General features: G+C 38.4%; 1 long non-coding RNA gene across 3 annotated transcripts in view; it reads left to right on the forward strand.

Annotated features, from left to right (window-relative positions):
- LOC306662028 overlaps nt 1-13,573 on the forward strand; it is a 416,277-nt gene extending 402,704 nt beyond the window's left edge. For all 3 annotated transcript variants that reach the window (XR_013764033.1, XR_013764034.1, XR_013764035.1), the window contains exon 10: nt 13,551-13,573. This is a non-coding gene — a long non-coding RNA (uncharacterized lncRNA). The remainder of the gene's footprint in view (nt 1-13,550) is intronic.
- Nucleotides 13,574-18,548: the final 4,975 nt, after the last annotated feature.

Raw genomic sequence — 18,548 nt, forward strand, 5'->3', positions numbered from 1 at the left:
TCCCTTTGCTGATTTGCTTCTTTGTTTTTCATCTCTTCCTCATGGAATATTTTGTTGAGAATGTTCTGTAATGCTGGCTTTCTTTTTGTAAATTCTTTTAGCTTTTGTTTATCATGGAAGGATTTTATTTCATCGTCAAATTTGAAGGTAAGTTTTGCTGGGTATAAGATTCTTGGTTGGCATCCATTTTCTTTCAGGGCTTGAAAAATGTTGTTCCAGGACCTTCTAGCTTTTAGGGTCTGGATTGAAAAATCTGCTGATATGCGTATTGGTTTCCCCCTGAATGTAATTTGGTTCTTTTCTCTCACAGCCTTTAAAATTCTGTCTTTATTTTGTATGTTAGGTATTTTCATTATAATGTGCCTTGGTGTGGGTCTGTTGTAATTTTGTGTATTTGGAGTCCTGTAAGCCTCTTGAACTTGATTTTCCATTTCATTCTTCAGATTTGGGAAATTTTCTGATATTATTTCATTGAATAGGTTGTTCATTCCTTTGGCTTGTTTCTCTAGGCCTTCCTCAATCCCAATAATTCTTAAATTTGGCCTTTTCATGATATCCCATAGCTCTTGTAGATTCTGTTCATGATTTCTTACCATCTTCTCTGTTTGTTCAACTTTGTTTTCAAGGTTAAATATTTTGTCTTCAATGTCTGAGGTTCTGTCTTCCAGGTGTTCTATCCTATTGGATATGCTTTCTATGGAGTTCTTAATTTGGTTTATTGTTTCCTTCATGTCAAGGATTTCTGTTTGGTTTTTTTTCAATATCTCTAACTCTTTATTGAAATGATCTTTTGCTTCCTGTATTTGCTCTTTTAACTGTCGATTGGTGCGATCAATCAATGCTTGCATTTGCTCTTTCATCTCATCATTCAATGCTTGCATTTGCTCTTTCATCTCCTCATTTGCTTCTCTGATCATTTTAATTATGTACATTCTGAACTCCTTTTCTGTCATTTCTTCTGCCATGCTGTCATTGGGTTTTATTGATGTAACATCTAGATTTGTTTGCAGCATTTTCTTTCCTTGTTTTCTCATGTTGTTCAGATATCAGTGGACCGCTGAGATATTGCAGATTTCCTCTGTTGATTTACAATGACCCTGAAGATTTCTATATATATCCCCCCTTAGCCTTCAGTAGCCTGAAGTCTTGGAGGCAGTTGATAATGCAGTGCTCCACAAGGAAGCTGCCTCTCTAGGAGTGGTGTCCTTCAGGTGGGGTATAATCCCCGCTAGTGGGCAGAGGTGCCTCCACTTGTTGACCAATGGTCATCCAAAGGGGACCTAGGCTGTGGGCTGAGGTAAGGCCTGTTTGGGCCTGAGCTTCTGGTTTTACTGTCCTTGTGGGAAACCTCACCCAGCAGGGAAGACTCACCCGGTGGGGAGGTCTCGCTGGTCAGTTTCCTCCTAGAGGTTCCCCTCAATTTACATCTACTGCCTGGGCTGGGCTGCCTTCCTCTGCAAAGTTTCCAGGGGCCCGGCCCTACCTCCTGGGCCTGGGAGCCTCACCCTTCGCAGATGAATCTCCTTAGGCTGCCCCTCCTCAGAGAATTTGCCCATAGGCCTGGAACCTTCGCTCCGCCCTAAGCCTGTCTCTGTACGGCTCTTCCACCCAGAAGCCTCCTAGATCCTGGGACCCTGTTCTGCACCTAATCGCCTGGCTGCGTGGCCCCTCCTCTGAGCAGCCACCTGTGGCCCCGAACAATCGCTCTGAGTCCCAGAGACCCGCCACAGGCCTCTTCCTCCAGACAGCTGCCCAGTATGCCGGTGCGGTCACTAGGAGTCCAAGAAACTCACTTCGTGCCTCCTCCTCCCACCAACCACCCGTAGCCCGGGGCAATCAATCACTCCGAGTCGAAGTGACCCTGCCCGTTCCTCCTCCTTCTCCAGATAACCCCCCGGATGTTCAGGAGCAGTCCCTCTGAGTGGCTCTGAATCCACGTGACCCGCTGCACGGGTCCTCTGGGCCACCGCCCGGAGCTCTGGTGTGGTCCTTCAAGACCAAGCGTCCCACCACGCTTCTCCTCCAGGCAGCCCCCCTGTGTTCAGGAGCTGTCACTTTAAGACCAAATAACTCACCACTCGCCTTCTCCTCTGAGCAGCCGCCTGGAGCGCTAATGCAGTCACTGCGAGTCCAAAGGACCCGCCGCGCTCCTTCTCCTCCTTCTCCTACTCCTCCGGGCAGGCCCCGGGGTTCAGAAGTGGTCAGGGTCCAAACAGCTCGCCACGCACGCAGCCCCTTCTCTGGCAACCGCCTGTAGTTCCCGTATAGTCGCCCGAATCCAAGCGGCTGCTCCTCTTCCTCCTCGTCCTCAGGGCAGGCCCCGGGGTTCAGAAGCGTCGTTCTGATTCCAAACAGCTCGCCGCGCGGCTTCTCCTCTGGCAACCGCCTGCAGCTCTGGCGCAGTCTCTCTGAATCCAAGTGGCCACGCTCCTCTCCTCCTCCTCAGGGCAGGCCCTGGTGTCCTGAGTCCACACAGTTCTCCCCGCCTCTCCTCCCCCGGGCAGCCGCCGGAGCCCCAGTGGCTGCTCCGAGTCCCAGCGCTGTGCCGACCGGCCTCCTCTATGGCGCTCCAGCGGGGGGAGGGGCGTCTCGCCGGCAGTTCTACTTCACAAAGTTTCCTGCGTTCCGGGACCCCTGTCCCATCCGGGATGCCCCCCCAGGGGGTGAGAGTCACCCGGCTACTTTGAGTTGGTCCCAAGCGTCTCAATATCTCCTCTCTTGAATCCTGAGTTCTGGAGCAACACGTAATGCAGCCACCCTCTAGGCCGCCATCTTGAAAACCCCCTCTTCTCTTGGTTTTAAGTAACTTGCAAAGATGGCCTCAATGTTTTTCTTCTTATTTATTCCTCATGAGATTGTAGTATTTCTCTCATCAGTGGCTTGTTTTTTTTTTCTTTTTTTTTTTTTTTTTCAGGAATTTTGACTTCTTAAATCTTTTCTTCAATACTTTCTATCAGCCCACTCTCCCGCCACCCATTCTTGGTCTACTTATTCTCAGCTGACAATTGGAAGTGATACAAGTTAAACCACAGTCAGAAGTGACATTTTCTGTGTTTTGCTCTACTATTCTCAATGTATTGGTTTTGATTCTTGTGCCTTTTACCTCATGGCTCTTAGTTGCTGCAGCACCTCCAGATCACATATCTATAGTCCAGGTAAGAAGGAGGAGCAAGTGAAAGGCACCGTGGACTTTGGTTTACATTTTATTTGGTCACCATGTAGAAGACTGGGGGAAAGTTTGTGCTTTTGCATTTTACTATAGAGGTAAGAAGGGTGAGTTGAAATAATCTTCAATTAGTAAGTTAGAAACACCTGCCACATTGATTATAGACAATAACAATATCTGGGTTTTAACAAAGAAAGAAAGTGGGTAACTGATGTCAAATAGCAGATCAGTAATACAGTCAAGGAACTGATAGTCCTGGGCCTCAAATGAATATTCCACAAGAATATTGAAATCACGGATAATCAGATGTAGTAGGTAAGAGAAAACTGATTTGGTGCAAAGAACTTCAATACCTATGATGGCAGATACTTGAAAATTAGGAATAAAGAATGCATTGTGTGATGCATTTGTTTTGCAAGTAACTGTGTGTGTGTGTGAGAGAGAGAGAGAGAGAGAGAGAGAGAGAGAGAGAAATAGTGGCCTAGAGCAAGAAAGATACTTACCATACATTTATGTGTATTTTCTGAACATTCTGTCACTTCTCATTCTAACTCAATAAAAACACGATGCCTCTTGAGAACTGTTTCTTTTATCATACTCTTAAATGACAACTTCCACCAACTCCCACCAGTAGCTTGAAAGTAGAATAAATTCACTTTGGTTTCTGTTGCTCCTTTCTTTCTGGCTCCCTGTTCCTCTAAAAGTCACTAACTTCATGACTTTATGGAAACACTTGAGATTTTGTGGTCATGAATTTTAAATGAGAGCAGTCAATATGGTCTCACACTTGTTTTTCCAGCCACATTCACCCAGATACATGCTGCGAAAGCAGGGAGTTGATTAGACCTGGTAAGCATAAAAAAAATAAAAACCAGAAAGACAAGGGTATCATTTATTATAATAAATAAAAATTGAGTTTATACTGGATTAGGAGAAAAATGAGGATGTGAGTCAAGTGAGGGCAAGTAAAGAGGTGGTAGACTCAGGTGGAGTGGAACATTTTTTGGAATTGGAATGACAGCAGAACTAAGCTGAAAAGTCGGAAGATTGTCATGAGAAAACACAATATCTGACACGGAGAATATGAAGTGGTTTAGGTTAGCAGTAACTACAAGACAGGTTATTCCCAAGAATACAGTAGATGACTAAGGTAGAATGTAGGTCAAATTCAGGAATTGAGAAACCCGGATATTTGGAATACTACCTATGTTGTTGTTGAAATTCCGAAGAAGAATGAGAGAAACACTCTTGGGGACAGACAGTGCTCTTGAACCTGAAGTGCAGACCTTCAGGAAATGAAGAGTGAACACACAGCTGTACCATTGTCTCCAACCAGGTGAGGTAGGATGTGGTTTGCTTGGACAGACTAAGTTAGTGACTTAAATCAGCACCCAGGATGTGGGCTGCACGTAAAACACAGTTTGAGAGCAATGCCACCATTTGCCTGTGAAAGTATAGGGATGTATTTTTAAACACATAATCTATTTACACAATAACATAACGAAGCAATATTTCTGCTTTTGTTACAATATTTACTTAAAATTACTCCTCTTTTCTGGCTACAGTTTACTTTCTAGCTTCTCCTTGATTTCTTCAATGACTTACAAAAAGATTAACATGATTTAATTCCTTATGTCTGGTCTGGTCCCACATTCTTGTAGACAAAATTGTACATTTTGCTGATGTTTTGGCCTAGTCTTATAAACTCTGCTGTCTGTAAAGAAGGAACCATTCTGACAGATTTTCCCTTTGGGAATAGAAATATATTTTATTGAGTCAAATATCTTGATAGATCACATTATAGTTGAATTTTATAGTTTTTAATGGATAAACATCTTTACCTGATGTTTGTTGCTGACTTATTAATGACCATGATTCAAACAATCCTTATCTTGTCATTAGAACTATATGTAGAGAAGAGCTCTTCAGAAATTTGAAAAGTGGCTTTCAACACAGCTTCTTGATTCAGTTTTTCATATTCCATACACAATTCAAAATAAAAATAAATGAATATTGGGAAAATTTAAAATATAAGCAGAAACTGCAAGAGATTCTGCTTAATACATTTAAGAAAATAGCTAGAATCTAGAGATGATTTTTAAGTACCAAGTTTTTGTTTTAAACTTGCTAGCAATATCTTCCATTATGAAGAATTAACAATTTGAGGACTGGGGATATAGCCCAGTGGTATAGTGCTTGCTTTGCATGCAAGAGGCCCTAGGTTCAATTTCTACCCTCACAAACAACAACAAAAACAAAGGATGAGATGTGAAAATTTCAAATGTGAATTCATGTATCAAAGGATGTTAGTAGCATCAAATAGAGATACAATTTAAGAATGCAATATCACCAAAGACCGAGAAATTAAATTGTCACGTAGTTTTGCATGTAGACTAAAATAGGCAATATGAAGTTATCTTGCTAATAGTAGACAAAGGGTGTAGTCTGTTGTTTGTTTTTAGGATAATTATAATGATTCCTTCTACTTTTAGTTAGTTATATGCTGTAAAGTTTTATAATAAAAAAGGCATATGCTGAAGTTTTATAATAAAAGAGGCATATGCTAAGGGATGACTCTTAAAAGGAGAATAAATATTTGAAGGATCAATCAAGTAATAAGGAAATACTGAAAGTGCACCTTAGATTTTTTAACTTTAAAATTCCACCTCACGTTGTGTCTGAAAGATCAGGCAACATCTGGATTTTTCACCTTGATTATTCAGGGCCTATTACAGACCACACAATTTTGAGCTTCAAAAGAAACCTGAAAGAAGGTGTAATTAAATTTATTTTAGAACCGAGGAGACAGGTCTTGAAAGATTAACAACTGACCTAAGATCACACAGCTTCATCTGACAAATAGATTTTTAATGCAGGCCCCCAGGTTTCCAGCCTGTGCTCCACCACTATTGCTTGATGGTCATCACACATTATTAAGTTGTGTTTTGTATTTCCTAGATTGCATTTAGCATAATTCTGGGACTTAGCAAAGGCTCAGTAAATGTTTATTAAATGTATAAATGAAAAATGATCTGGAGGCAATTAAAGTCAGTATTTCATTTTATAGTTGTAACTTTCAAACAAATCCTATGATTCTTCCTGGAATTTATTGCACACCACAAATCAACATACCTAGCAACTTTTTTTTAACCATACTAGCTAAATTGACACTGAACTTCCCTGTCCAATGATTCTGATGCAGGGTTTAAGGAAATTGTAAAGTTGTGTTTTGGGGTTATAAGCAAGGAGAAGGTAGATAATAGTTATCTGCAAAGTTCAAGCATGTATAATTCTAGAAGCTCAGAAATAATTTATAGCTCCTGTTCTCGGTTCTGCAAACAAAGATGCTGAAGAAATGATAGATTGCTTATGAATACAGGAATGAATAAACAATGACTCACTGATTGCTTATTTATGGAAATTATTTCCTTATTAATATGAAGTTAGAAGGCAAAATCAGCTATATGACCTCACATGAAATTGAATTGAGTGTAGAATCCTAGGTCAGAATGCAGCAGGATTTTTAAACAGCAGGAATGGTGGTGCACGCCTGTGATCCAAGCAGCTCAGGAGATTGAGCCAGGAGGATGGCAAGTTCAAGGCCAGTCTCAGCAACGTAGCAAGACCCGGTCTCAAAATAACAATAAAAAGGACTATGGATGTGGCTTAGTGGTAAAAGGCCCCTGGGTTCACTCCCCAGTACCCAAAATAAATAACAGAATAAAAGCAATACCTAGGAAATCTGTTAGTGTAAGACAGAATGTGAGTTCTGAAAAAAGCCAATATATGAAATACTTCTTTACTCACCAACTTAGATAATACAACCTGCTGAGCCTCTGTCAGCTCCTGTATAACCTGGAGTCCAGATGCCTCTGGTATCACAGTGAGAATGAAATAGGACCTAGTGGAAGCACCAGCCTGTATAGGCATCATCCACTTCTGTACTGTTTTAGAAATACATTTTAATTTTAGATATTAATTTCTCAAAATATATTGAACAGTTTGACCCTAAATTGCTAACAAATGACATTCTAGAGGTGATTTAAAAATACTAAGGGAAAATATGCAATGGAGAAAAGATAGCCTCTTCAACAAATGGTGCTGGGAAAACTAGAAATCCATATGCAACAGAATGAAACTAAACCCCTATCTCTCACCCTGCACAAAACTCAACTCACAATGGATCAGGGACCTCGGAATCAGACCAGAGACCCTGCATCTTATAGAAGAAAAAGTAAGTCCAAATCTTCACCTTGTTAGCTTAGGATCAGACTTCCTTAACAGGACTCCCATAGCACAAGAAATAAAAGCAAGAATCAACAACTGGGACAGATTCAAACTAAAAAGCTTTCTCTCAGCAAAGGAAACTCTCAGCAATGTGAAGAGAGAGGCTACAGAGTGGGAGAAAATCTTTGCCACTCATACTTCAGATAGAGCACTAATTTCCAGAATATATAAAGAAATCAGAAAACTCTCCACCATTAATACAAATAACCCAATCAACAAATGGGCTAAGGAAATGAATAGACAGACACTTCACAGAAGATGTACAAGCAATCAACAGATATATGAAAAAATGTTCAACATCTCTAGTAATAAGAGAAATGCAAATCAAAACTACCCTAAGATTCCATCTCACCCCAATTAGAATGGTGATTATCAAGAACACAAGCAACAATAGGTGTTGGCAAGGATGTGGGGAAAAAGGTACACTCATACATTGCTGGTGGGGTTGCAAATTAGTGCAGCCACTCTGGAAAGCAGTGTGGAGATTTCTCAGAAAGTTTGAAACGGAATCACCATTTGACTCAGCTATCCCACTCCTCAGCCTATGCCCAAAGGACTTAAAATCAGTATACTACAGAGATACAGCCACATCAATGTTCATAGCTGCTCAATTCACAATAGCCAGAGTGTGGAACCAACCTAGATGTCCTTCAATTGATGAATGGATAAAAAAACTGTATATATATATATATATACAATGGAATATTACTCAGCTATAAAGAATAATAAAATTATGGCATTTGCAGGCAAATGGATGAAATTGGAGAATATCGTGCTAAGTGAGATAAGCCAATCTCAAAAAACCAAAGGACGAATTGTCTCGCTGATAAGCGGATGATGACATATAATTGGGGGTGGGAGGGGGTCAAGAATGGAGGAAGGAAGGACTGTATAGAGGGAAAGGAAAGGTGGGAGGGGTGGGAGGGAAGGAAATAATAACAGAATGAATCAAACACCATTACCCTATGTAAATGTATGATTACACAAATGGTATGCCTCTACTTCATGTACAAACAGAAACAACATGTATCCCATTTGTTTACAATAAAAATAAATTTAAAAAAATACTAAGGAAATTTAACCTTCTTGATAATAAAATGTAAATTTTATAGTGGTTCTACTTATCAATATTAATTATTGAAAAAAAATCATGGTATTAGGAAATAATACTGAAATGGTGAAGTAAAAAAGATAGCTTGATAAAACCATGCCTGAAGACAAGTCACAGCTTAAACACTGAGTCCATGTCCCACCGTGGGCAGAATAGTAGAACATATCAACAGTGCATCCAGAAGTGATAGAGTACACACAGAAATCTAGTACAGTCTTTGCTCTCTCCTCCGTGTGTCCCAGTTCCCCTATTCTCTCTCCTATTTCACTTGTCTCTCTGTCTCCTCACCCCTTTCCCCACAGGTTTAGTAAAGTTTCTGATTTTCTTGACAGCTATGTGGCTAGAATGCAGTGGCCACACGGAGCAAGTACAGAGGTAGCTCACCTGAATGGAGCTTCTGGAGGCCCACAAGGATCTCTAACGTGGGGAATGATAAAAAGCATTCCAAGTGGATAGGAAGAGTCCACATGAATGGCAGGGGATTAGCAGATATGAAAAGCTTAATTGGACACTGTGCCAGGTTCATTATTGGAGATGTTCTGTTTGTTTTATTTGGCTTTTTGGCAATAGAGCTCAAACCCAGAGCCTTGTGCAAGCTAAGCGTACACACTACCACTGAGCTGTACCCCCAGCTGCTTACAGTGTTCTTTATGACTGGATCTAGCTTTAGTATATTTACCTGTTAAAGAAAATGTTTGCCAACTTGGAAAGACTCGAGATTTCCAAGTCAAGTCTAGCATCAAGACCATATTCTCTTTTTGTAAAAAGAGCAGTTAGTGGTCATGCAGCCCTGGTTCTCCATGTGTCTAAATGCATCTTTGATGATCCACCCCCCACAGTGACAGTCTGATTCAGTGTTTTGGGATATATTCTGTGAAATGGATAAGTCTGGTAATTATGATCTCAGAACCCTAATCTTAAGTCCATTTCTGACTTTTACTAATAGGCACCAACCTATTACACATATGCTATTAAAAGCTGTCTATGAAAAGAAAATTACCTGTGATGATGGCCTGGTAGAAGAACATAATTTGTATCCATCAATGTACAAGGTAATAAAAAACAAATTTAGTATCCTTTCAGCAGGGTTTGTACTTTGCTCTTCTTTTCCATAGCATCAATTGGTTTTCTTTTTGGTGCCAAAGTCATCACTAGAGCCTGGCAGCCATTTCTTTTTGTTGTGGTGGTGATGTTGGGGATTGAACTGGGGCTAAGTAAATGCTCTACCACTGAGCTGCATCCCCAGCCTGGCAGCCATTTCTGTGTGCTAGTTTTTTGTTTATTGTTTGCTAGTTTGTTGTTTTTTGGGTGGTTTTTTTTTTTTTTTTTTTTTTTTTTTTTGGTCCTCTCATTTTTTCCCCCTGTAAGTCTCCAATGTCTTCCTCCTTTTCTCCTTACCCCATCACCCCTCCTTCTGTCGCGTGATTCAGATGTTGAAAATAGAAAAATTATTCAGGGAAACACTTTCCTTCAAATCTATTTTCTCAATAAATATTTACCTCCCCCATGGCTCAGGTATTTATAAAGAATTTTCATATAAATGCAAATCAATAAAATTATAGACTTTCCCTTCTTTAAAAATTTAAATGGTACCATATTACATTTTTTCATTCTAAAACAGATTGTTTTCAATCCTTTGCTATTAAGAGTTGCAATAAATAATCTCATACATGCATTATTTTACATACATACAATTATATTTTAGGTTAAATTCCTGGAAGTCATTTTGATATATATTACCAGAATGCTCACCAAAGAGGCTGTTCCAGTTTATGTTCTCATCAGCAATGAATGAAAGTCTCTCTCAAATTACCAATCAAATATGTCATAAACTTTTGGATTTTTGCCAGTCTGAAAAGGGAGGGCCATATGATGTTTTCTAGTATTATTTAAATTTAAACTTCTCTATTGCAAACAAGATTATCTAAAAATGTTTAAGAACTATTTATATTTGTTTTCCTGTGAACTATGTTTGCATACTCTGCCCATTTATTTCCCAATGGGCTATTGATGTTCTTACCAGTGAATAGGAGATTAATGCTTTATAACATAAAGAATATATATTTCTATTTAGTTTGCCATTTTATTTTGACTATGGTAATGATATTTGTTTTATGCAATTTGAAAAGATTTGATTTTTGTGTGGTCAACTTAACCTATTTTTTCCTCCATACAGTTCCTAAATATTATGCCATAATTAGGATTTTTCTTAACCTTAGCTTATAAATTAATTTTTCCATGTTTTCTCATATGGTTTTGGATTTCACATTAAATATTCATTTAAAATATTTTTCTGGCATATAGTCTATATTTTGAGATAGGATCCAACTTTAATTTTTATATTTGGCTGCCCTCACATACCTGCATTTTGATATTATTAAATAGTCCATGTTTAGGAAATTTTCACTCCTGGGAAGATAAAATAGATATACTTTTCCCTATTCTTCCGCCCAAATACAACTGAAAATGTATTACATGTAAAACAAACATGAGAAGACTCCGAAGAAAGGATGGCTAGTGACTTTGAAATCCAAAAATTGAAACAATGTTAATCCCCTGATATCCTTTTTTGCCTCTTACTCTTTAGACTTGGAGTTGATCAAACAGGAAACACAAAAATGTCAACCATTATAGATTAAAAAAAAAAAAAAAAAAGGTAAATCCAAACATTTAGATAACTTGTTGGGGGCTGTGCCATGTTGACCATGCCAGGGCGGTGCCTGATCACATCAGCAGTGAGGAGGTTGATTGACATAAGCACACTCAGGTGATTTATCTTACACGCACACAATGTATGTGCATGTGTTCTCAAGCACTCCTAATTGTGCCTGCTCGGACATCTAGCGTCTGGCCTAATCTTTGCATAAGAGGCGTGGCCCTGCTCTCCGCCTCCTGGAGGTGATATAAGCATAGGCCGAGCAAGACAGAAAAACACGGCAGCAGCTAGCAGAACACACAGCAGCAACTAGTAGAAAGAAGCGGCGCAGCAGCTAGTAGGGAAAAGCACAGCAGCTAGTAGAAAGAAGAACACAGCAGCTAGCAGAAGTGACAAGCAGAAAGAAAAGACAGCGGAACAGCAGCAAGTAGAAAGAAGTGGCACAGTAGCTAGCAGAAAGCGGCGTAAGGCAGATCGCAGAGTGGAGAACTGAGACGGATCACTAAAGCACCTTAGGTAGATGCACCCTTAGTTCACAGGATGCAGGATGCACCAGTAAGAAGCAGCAGACTTTAAGGCATAGCAAGTCTCTCTTCCTCTAAGCTCTAAGCAAAGCCTGTCCTTCTCTCAAAGTCTCTCTCTTAAGCAAAGTCTCTCTTTCTCTCTGATAAGCAAAAGTCTCTTTCTCTCTCCTCTCAAAGCAAGTAAGCCTCATTTCCTCTATCCTCTATAAACAAGCAAGCAAGGAAGCAGCCCAGAGATAGAAGTGGCTCAGTTTCCAGTCCACCACCCATAAGACCCGTGCAAATTGTTACTGCAAGCAGTGACAAATATCCACGGATTTTGTACCACTAAGAGCCAGCGACAATAACTTCTGGACTTTAACTAAATGACACAGGGAGGAAAAATGTGGCCCTACCTCCCCCTCTACTAGTAAAGGCTGACACTCCTCAACAAAGCCCTCCCCCATGACCCATGGTGTCAGAGAAGGAGTTAGCTTCTTGCTACCTAGCAGAAGGGAGACCCCCCTCCTCTGTGGTGTCAGTGGTAGTCATGAAGGAGTAATAATGTGGCACTTCCCCCTCTCCCACTGTCTCGAGCAGTGAGTAAGAGAGGAATCGTTTGGTTCCAACAAGCGGATTTTATTCATGCAGTGCACACTCAACATTCCTAATAATAGCAAGTCACAAATACATTGAAGATTCACTTCCTTATTCACCTAGAGTCCAATCCCCATGGACTTACTCAATGCAACGTCTCTTAGCCAAGAAGTCAGTCAGCAAGACTGAGGGGATTCTTCTCAGCCGTAGCCTCTCTCAGCTCCTCAGGTGTCTTTGGATGTCGTCGAGTGTGTGATAAGCCAGAGGCTGGATGGCAGTCGTTGTCGAGGGAGAGGTGGTCAGTCGTCTAGCCTCAGTGACAACAGTCAATCAGCAATCAGTGATAGTGTGGACAGCAGCCGGGGCAGTCAAGAGACAGAGCGACAGGAGTCCTCTGGTCACGATGCTGCTGACAGTTTCCAGGGGTTTAAGTAGTGATTTTCAGCCCAGTCATGCTCTGGTCTTCATTCATAAAGACCAGAACACGACTAGACTAGGAGCCACCACGCAAATCATAGATAAAGGTTCTTATCGGCATTGTTCAGGAGTGTCATCCTGCCACACAACAAGTTTGTCACCAGGAGCCTTTTATGATTTTAGTTTTACAAGTCCAGGCAAATACCAAATACAGCTTCTTATTATTATATAACACACAACCATAGCAATTCCTATTATCTCCTGTCTCATTATATACCCACCTAGGGAGGCAACATCAGAGGCTTCATGTAGAACCATAACTGCCACCTCTCAGTCACAAAGTCTCAAGAGAGACTTAACAGGAAACATGGAATTGTAACTCCCACCAGAAGATGCAACCCTTTCCCTCCCCCCTGTCGGAGGAAATTGGCTAAAACAATTAATCCAGAGTCTCATAATACCCCAAATGTTTTGGTTTCAACAGAAAATCACTCATCAAACCAAGAACCAAGAAAATCTCAAAAGGCCAATAGATGCCGACACTGAGATGACGAACTTGTTAGAATTATCTGATGAACATTCTATTTCTTTAAACCTTTTTATTTCTAAAAAAGATGAAAAATTTTAAATAAATTCTTAATTTGTAATTTTAGGTAATTCTGTGCTTTCTTTTTCTTTTTCTCTCTCTCTCTCTTTTTTTTTTTTTTTTTTTTTGGTACCAGGGATTGAACTTGGGGACATTCAACCACTGAGCCACATCCCCAGCCCTCTTTTGTATTTTATTTGGAGACAGGGTCTCACTGTGTTGCTTAGGGCCTCACTTTTGCTGAGGCTGGCTTTGAACTCATGATAGTTCTGCCTCAGCCTCCTGAGCTGCTGGGATTATAGGCATGTGTCACCACACCCAGCTCTGTCAGTGCTATCTTTATTTGGCTTTTGGGGAAAGACCATTAATGTCCACATGAATCCTAAATTCATCATTGTAATCAATCCAGGAGTTTTAGTCTTAAGATATCATCTAGGATAGGAATTCCCTACTATAGCATTAGTATCTGAAAACAGGAAATCTGAGTTAGACAGCATAAGGTTAAATATTGTTTCTTTAACAACCAATTGTTTTAACTATATTTCTGACTACAGTCTATATATGGACCTGGGTTGCATCTTGTTGGCACCTCTTGAAATGCATTACTGTGTGATGCTCTGGCTTATATTGAGAGGTGTTACAAGAGACTATCTCATAAATCTTCCTATTGTATTTATGGGATGGTGAGAGATGGGATGCATGTCTATCCAGAATGAGAACCCACTGAAGGAATTTCTCCTGAGGCGCTGCAGACTAGGTTATAGTTGCATAAGGAGACTAGGAACTTTAAAATTGATCTTTCCCAGTCAGCTGCTTTGTAGTCACTTTTGACAGTTCATGGCATGCAAATTTGTTATACTACTCTATACCCTTCCTGATGAACATTTTAAAGCAGTCCTTGTAAAAATGCTTCAACAAGTACTTGTGAACATGCTTAAAATAAATAAAAAATAATTTTCTCAATAAAGAAATAGAAAATTTCAGCAACAAAATACAATTTCTAAAGAAGAAACAAATGAAAAATTGAGAACCAAAAAATATGAGCCGAGAGTAAAAACTCTGGATGGGTTCAATATCACAAAAGTATGTGAGGAAACATTGATGTTGAAGGTAGAACAAGAGAAGTTACCCACTCTGAAGAGAGGGAGAAAAAAAAAGATCCTCACAGACCTCACAGACCTATAGGATTCCCAGAATTAGAGGAAAAGCAAGATTGAAAAATTGCCTTAGGAAATAATGGCTAGAATGTCTTTGAAATTTGGTAAGAGAAAAACCTACAGAATCAGGAAGATGCATGAGTCTCAGTGAGGCTAATCTCAAAGAAATTCACACCAAAACACATAATCAGACTTGTGAAAACTAAGTTGAAAATAGTAAAATGATACTTTTCTTGTAAGGAAAAGAAAATTTAATTCCAGTGAGGGTAGATTTCTTGTTCAAACCCATGAAGGTCAAAGAGGTGACATATTGTTTTTCCCACAATTCTATATCCAGAAACGTATAATGTAGGCTTTAAGAGATATATTTTATCAAATTAAGGTGAGTCCACTTGACTGTATATTTTAAAGGATTTTCCCCCAAGAATAGATGTTTATTTGTCATCCTTTTATAACTCATTTAGTTTAAAGTTATGGTTATTAAAAAAATTTTTGGGGTCTCCAAACTTGTTGACAAACTTAAAAATTACTGAGAATCCCAAAGGTCTCATGTTTATTTGGGTCATATCTATAAAAATCTCCTAAATTAGAATGGAGATATTTTAAAATATATAATAATAGTGAGCCCATTACATATTAATACAAATATCATAGATTTTTAAAATATTCTTCAAAACAGAAATAACTCATGAGAAGACTGGCACTGTTAACATGGTTGCAAATCATTTTGATGTCTGGCTTCCTAGAACTCAGCTGGAGTCTTGTAAGTGCTTTTGCATGCAATCTTATGGTATATTGTTTTGGTTGAAGCATGTATATAAAATTTGTTTACACACAATGTGTGTGTGTAATGTTGAAAATGGAGAGTATTTAATAGGTTTTATCAGATAATTGTAAATATCCTTCTTTGACATTTCACTAAAACTCAAGTAGTTAGATTTTAAATGTTAGCTTTGTGACATTTTAAGCCATATCAATAGAGTTTTGATATTTCATTACACCAAAATCCATTGTCTATGTTGCCCTTTAAATGGATCTTTTATCCATGCATTCTTTTTAAAGATATTTTTAGTTGTAGATGAACACAATAACTTTATTTTACTTATTTATTTATTTAATGTGGTACTGAGGATGGAACCCAGGGCCTCACACGTGGTAGGCAAGAGCTCTACCACTGACCTATAACCCCAGCCCTATCTACGCATTCCTTTGTAAAATCGTACATTGGTCATCTGGGAAATATTGGTTCACTGACATACAAATCTTCCAAATATTGACATGTTTTATTAGATATTATAAAAGATTCATAAACATCATCCTTGATCTCATTAGAAAAATCTTTAAGTATTGGAGAGCTGTCGAGCTCAAAGTATCAGGCAGTTCTTCCAAGATTTTAATTTTGCTTTTGCCAGTGGTTTTCCTTGAACTGATAGGCTCTCTTTGTCCATTTTCAAAAGTATGTCTGCTAAATACTAAAGTAAGATTGAACAGGGACTGTCAATTATTCTTTCAAGTAAAGGTGGTTTTTCAGGAAGAAAGCAGCTGGTTCCACTCACAGCTGACACTGTTGCCCAAGTGCTTTGCCTTGAGATAACTGTCACTCCTTGGTGTGAGTAGAAGTATCCTATGCTCCTCCCATTTTGTTAAACAAAATGTTAATAAGACATGTGCTTCAGGTCTGAGGCATAATAAAATCAAGATTTTTTTTTACGGTTTCAACAAGGATATACTAACATAATTTTTTAAAAAATTTTTAACTGGGAGTGGCAAATGCAATGAGTACTAATACAATAAGATATCACTTCTCTGATTTCTGCTAAAAACCAAACTATTTTATCCATTATATTTGTGAACATCAGAGCAACAGCAAATAACATTTTAATATTATTATGAAAATATACTGACCTCATAAGCCTCATCAAGCTGTTTGCCAGGACTCTCAAATATGATGCTTAAAGAACCTCTGGTCTAATAATGTCTTCAGTCAGTTTCTATTAGTTCTCTACTAAAAAAAAGCCAGGGTAAAAGTAGCATATTTTCACATCTTTCTCTCCCTCCTTCCACCAACTGGCTTCAGTCAGTAGTGCAATTTTTCTTCATATTGACCTTTGTATTGTTAAGCCCAGTTGTGGTTTCAGAAGTTGAGTCACAGAAGTTATTTAATAGATATTTGCTGAATATTATATTCAGAGTGCTACCTTTCAGGAACTAGGCTAGAATCCCAAAATTCAGGAAGAAAACATACTGTCTTCCCCAAAAGGTTTGAGGAGAGTACATTTGGATAAAAATCTTTAAAAATGACTGTGGAATGTTTTTCATTGAAGTATACCCAGAAAGTTAGGGAAAATGAGGATGAAGATCAAATGGGAAGGTAGAAAAGGCTTCCTGGGAAGGAACAATTTCAGCTGCAGAAGGAAAATACTGTATGGGCATTTAAACTGTTCCAATGACTGAGTGATTCAAGATGATGGCAGAAATGACTGGGTGGGGCAACATGGAAAGATAGTACTGGGAAGGTAGGCAGAGGTCTGCTGCCAAGTGCTTTCTGTGATGTGGCCGTGCTCTTCGGAGTCCAGGTACAGGACAGTCAGTAAGGATTTAAAGCAGGAAAGGAAAGGAATCACTCACCAGCAACAGAAAGTGAATCCTCACCAGCAATTGGTATTATCAGTTTTTTTAATAGCACTGAGCATCTTTTCATGTTTCTTTACCATCTGTACATCCTGGTAAGGTATTGATCAGATCAATTTGAATGGGTTTGTTTCCTTATTGTTGAATTTCAAGAAAACCCTTTATTTTAGATATAATTCCTTTACCATATGGGTTGTACAAATATTTTCTCTCAGTCTGAAGTTGATCTTTTAATTTTTTAACACGGTCTTTTGAAGAAAGGAAGTTTTTAATTTTAATAACATCCTGTTTAGTAATTTTTTTTATTCATGGGTCATGCTTGTAGTGTCATATCTAAAAATTCATCCCCAAATTCAAGTATATTTTTTCTAGTAGTTTTATATTTTTGCAGTTTAGATTTAGATAATCTTTAATTTTGAGTTAATTTTGCTATAAAACCTAAGAAGTGTGTCTAGATTTATTATTTTGTTTATGGACTTCCAATTATTCCAGCACCATTTGTTGAAAATGAGTTCTCTTATACCTTTGTTCAGATCAGCTGATTATTTTGTGGTCTATCACTGGGCTCCTGATTCCACTGGTATATATACCTAGACTTTCACTAATATTATGCTATGTTAATTATTATACCTTTACAGTAAGTTTTGAAACCAAGTTGTATTTGCCCTCTAACTTCTTCAGTATTATATGTACAACTGTTTTAGGTGTTTTGCCTTTCCAGGTAAATTTTAGCATCTACAAAATAGTTTTTTTGTGATCTGATTTGAATTGTATTGAATCTATAGATCAAGGTGAGAAGAACCAACATCTTAACAATATTACATCTTCAAGACAGAATCTCTATTAATTTAGGTCTTCTTTGATTTCTTTTATTTTGTTGTTTTCTACATACAGGTCCTATACATATTTTATAGATTAATACCTAAGTATTTCATTTTGGAATATTTTTGGAATACCTAAATATTTTATTATGTATTCATTTAAATGGTGCTTTTAAAATATCAGATGTTTGTTGTTGGTGTATAAGAAAACAGCTGACTTTTATCTGTTGACTGTCTATCCTGTTACAGTTATTTATTATAAAGTAAATCCTGTAGATTCTTCAGGGTTCCTAGTACAATAATGAATAAAAATGCCTGTTCCTTATCTTAGGAGGAAAACATCTAGTCTTTCATCGTTAATTATTGTGTTAACTGTAGGTTTATTTGTGGATGTTCTTTAACAAGTTGAAGTTCCCCTCTATTCCAGATTTGCTGAGAGTTTTATCACAAATTGGTTAGATTTTGTCAATTACTTTTTCTGTGTCAATTAAATGATAGTATGGTTTTCTTAACTTGTTAACATAATGAATCATCACATCAATTGATACTCTAATGTCAAATCAGCTTAAATATTTGGAATAAATCCCACTGTGTTGTGGCATGTTTTGATTTGCTG

This window comes from Sciurus vulgaris (assembly GCF_902686455.1).
Source record: "Sciurus vulgaris genome assembly, chromosome: 5".
NCBI lineage: Eukaryota > Metazoa > Chordata > Mammalia > Rodentia > Sciuridae > Sciurus > Sciurus vulgaris.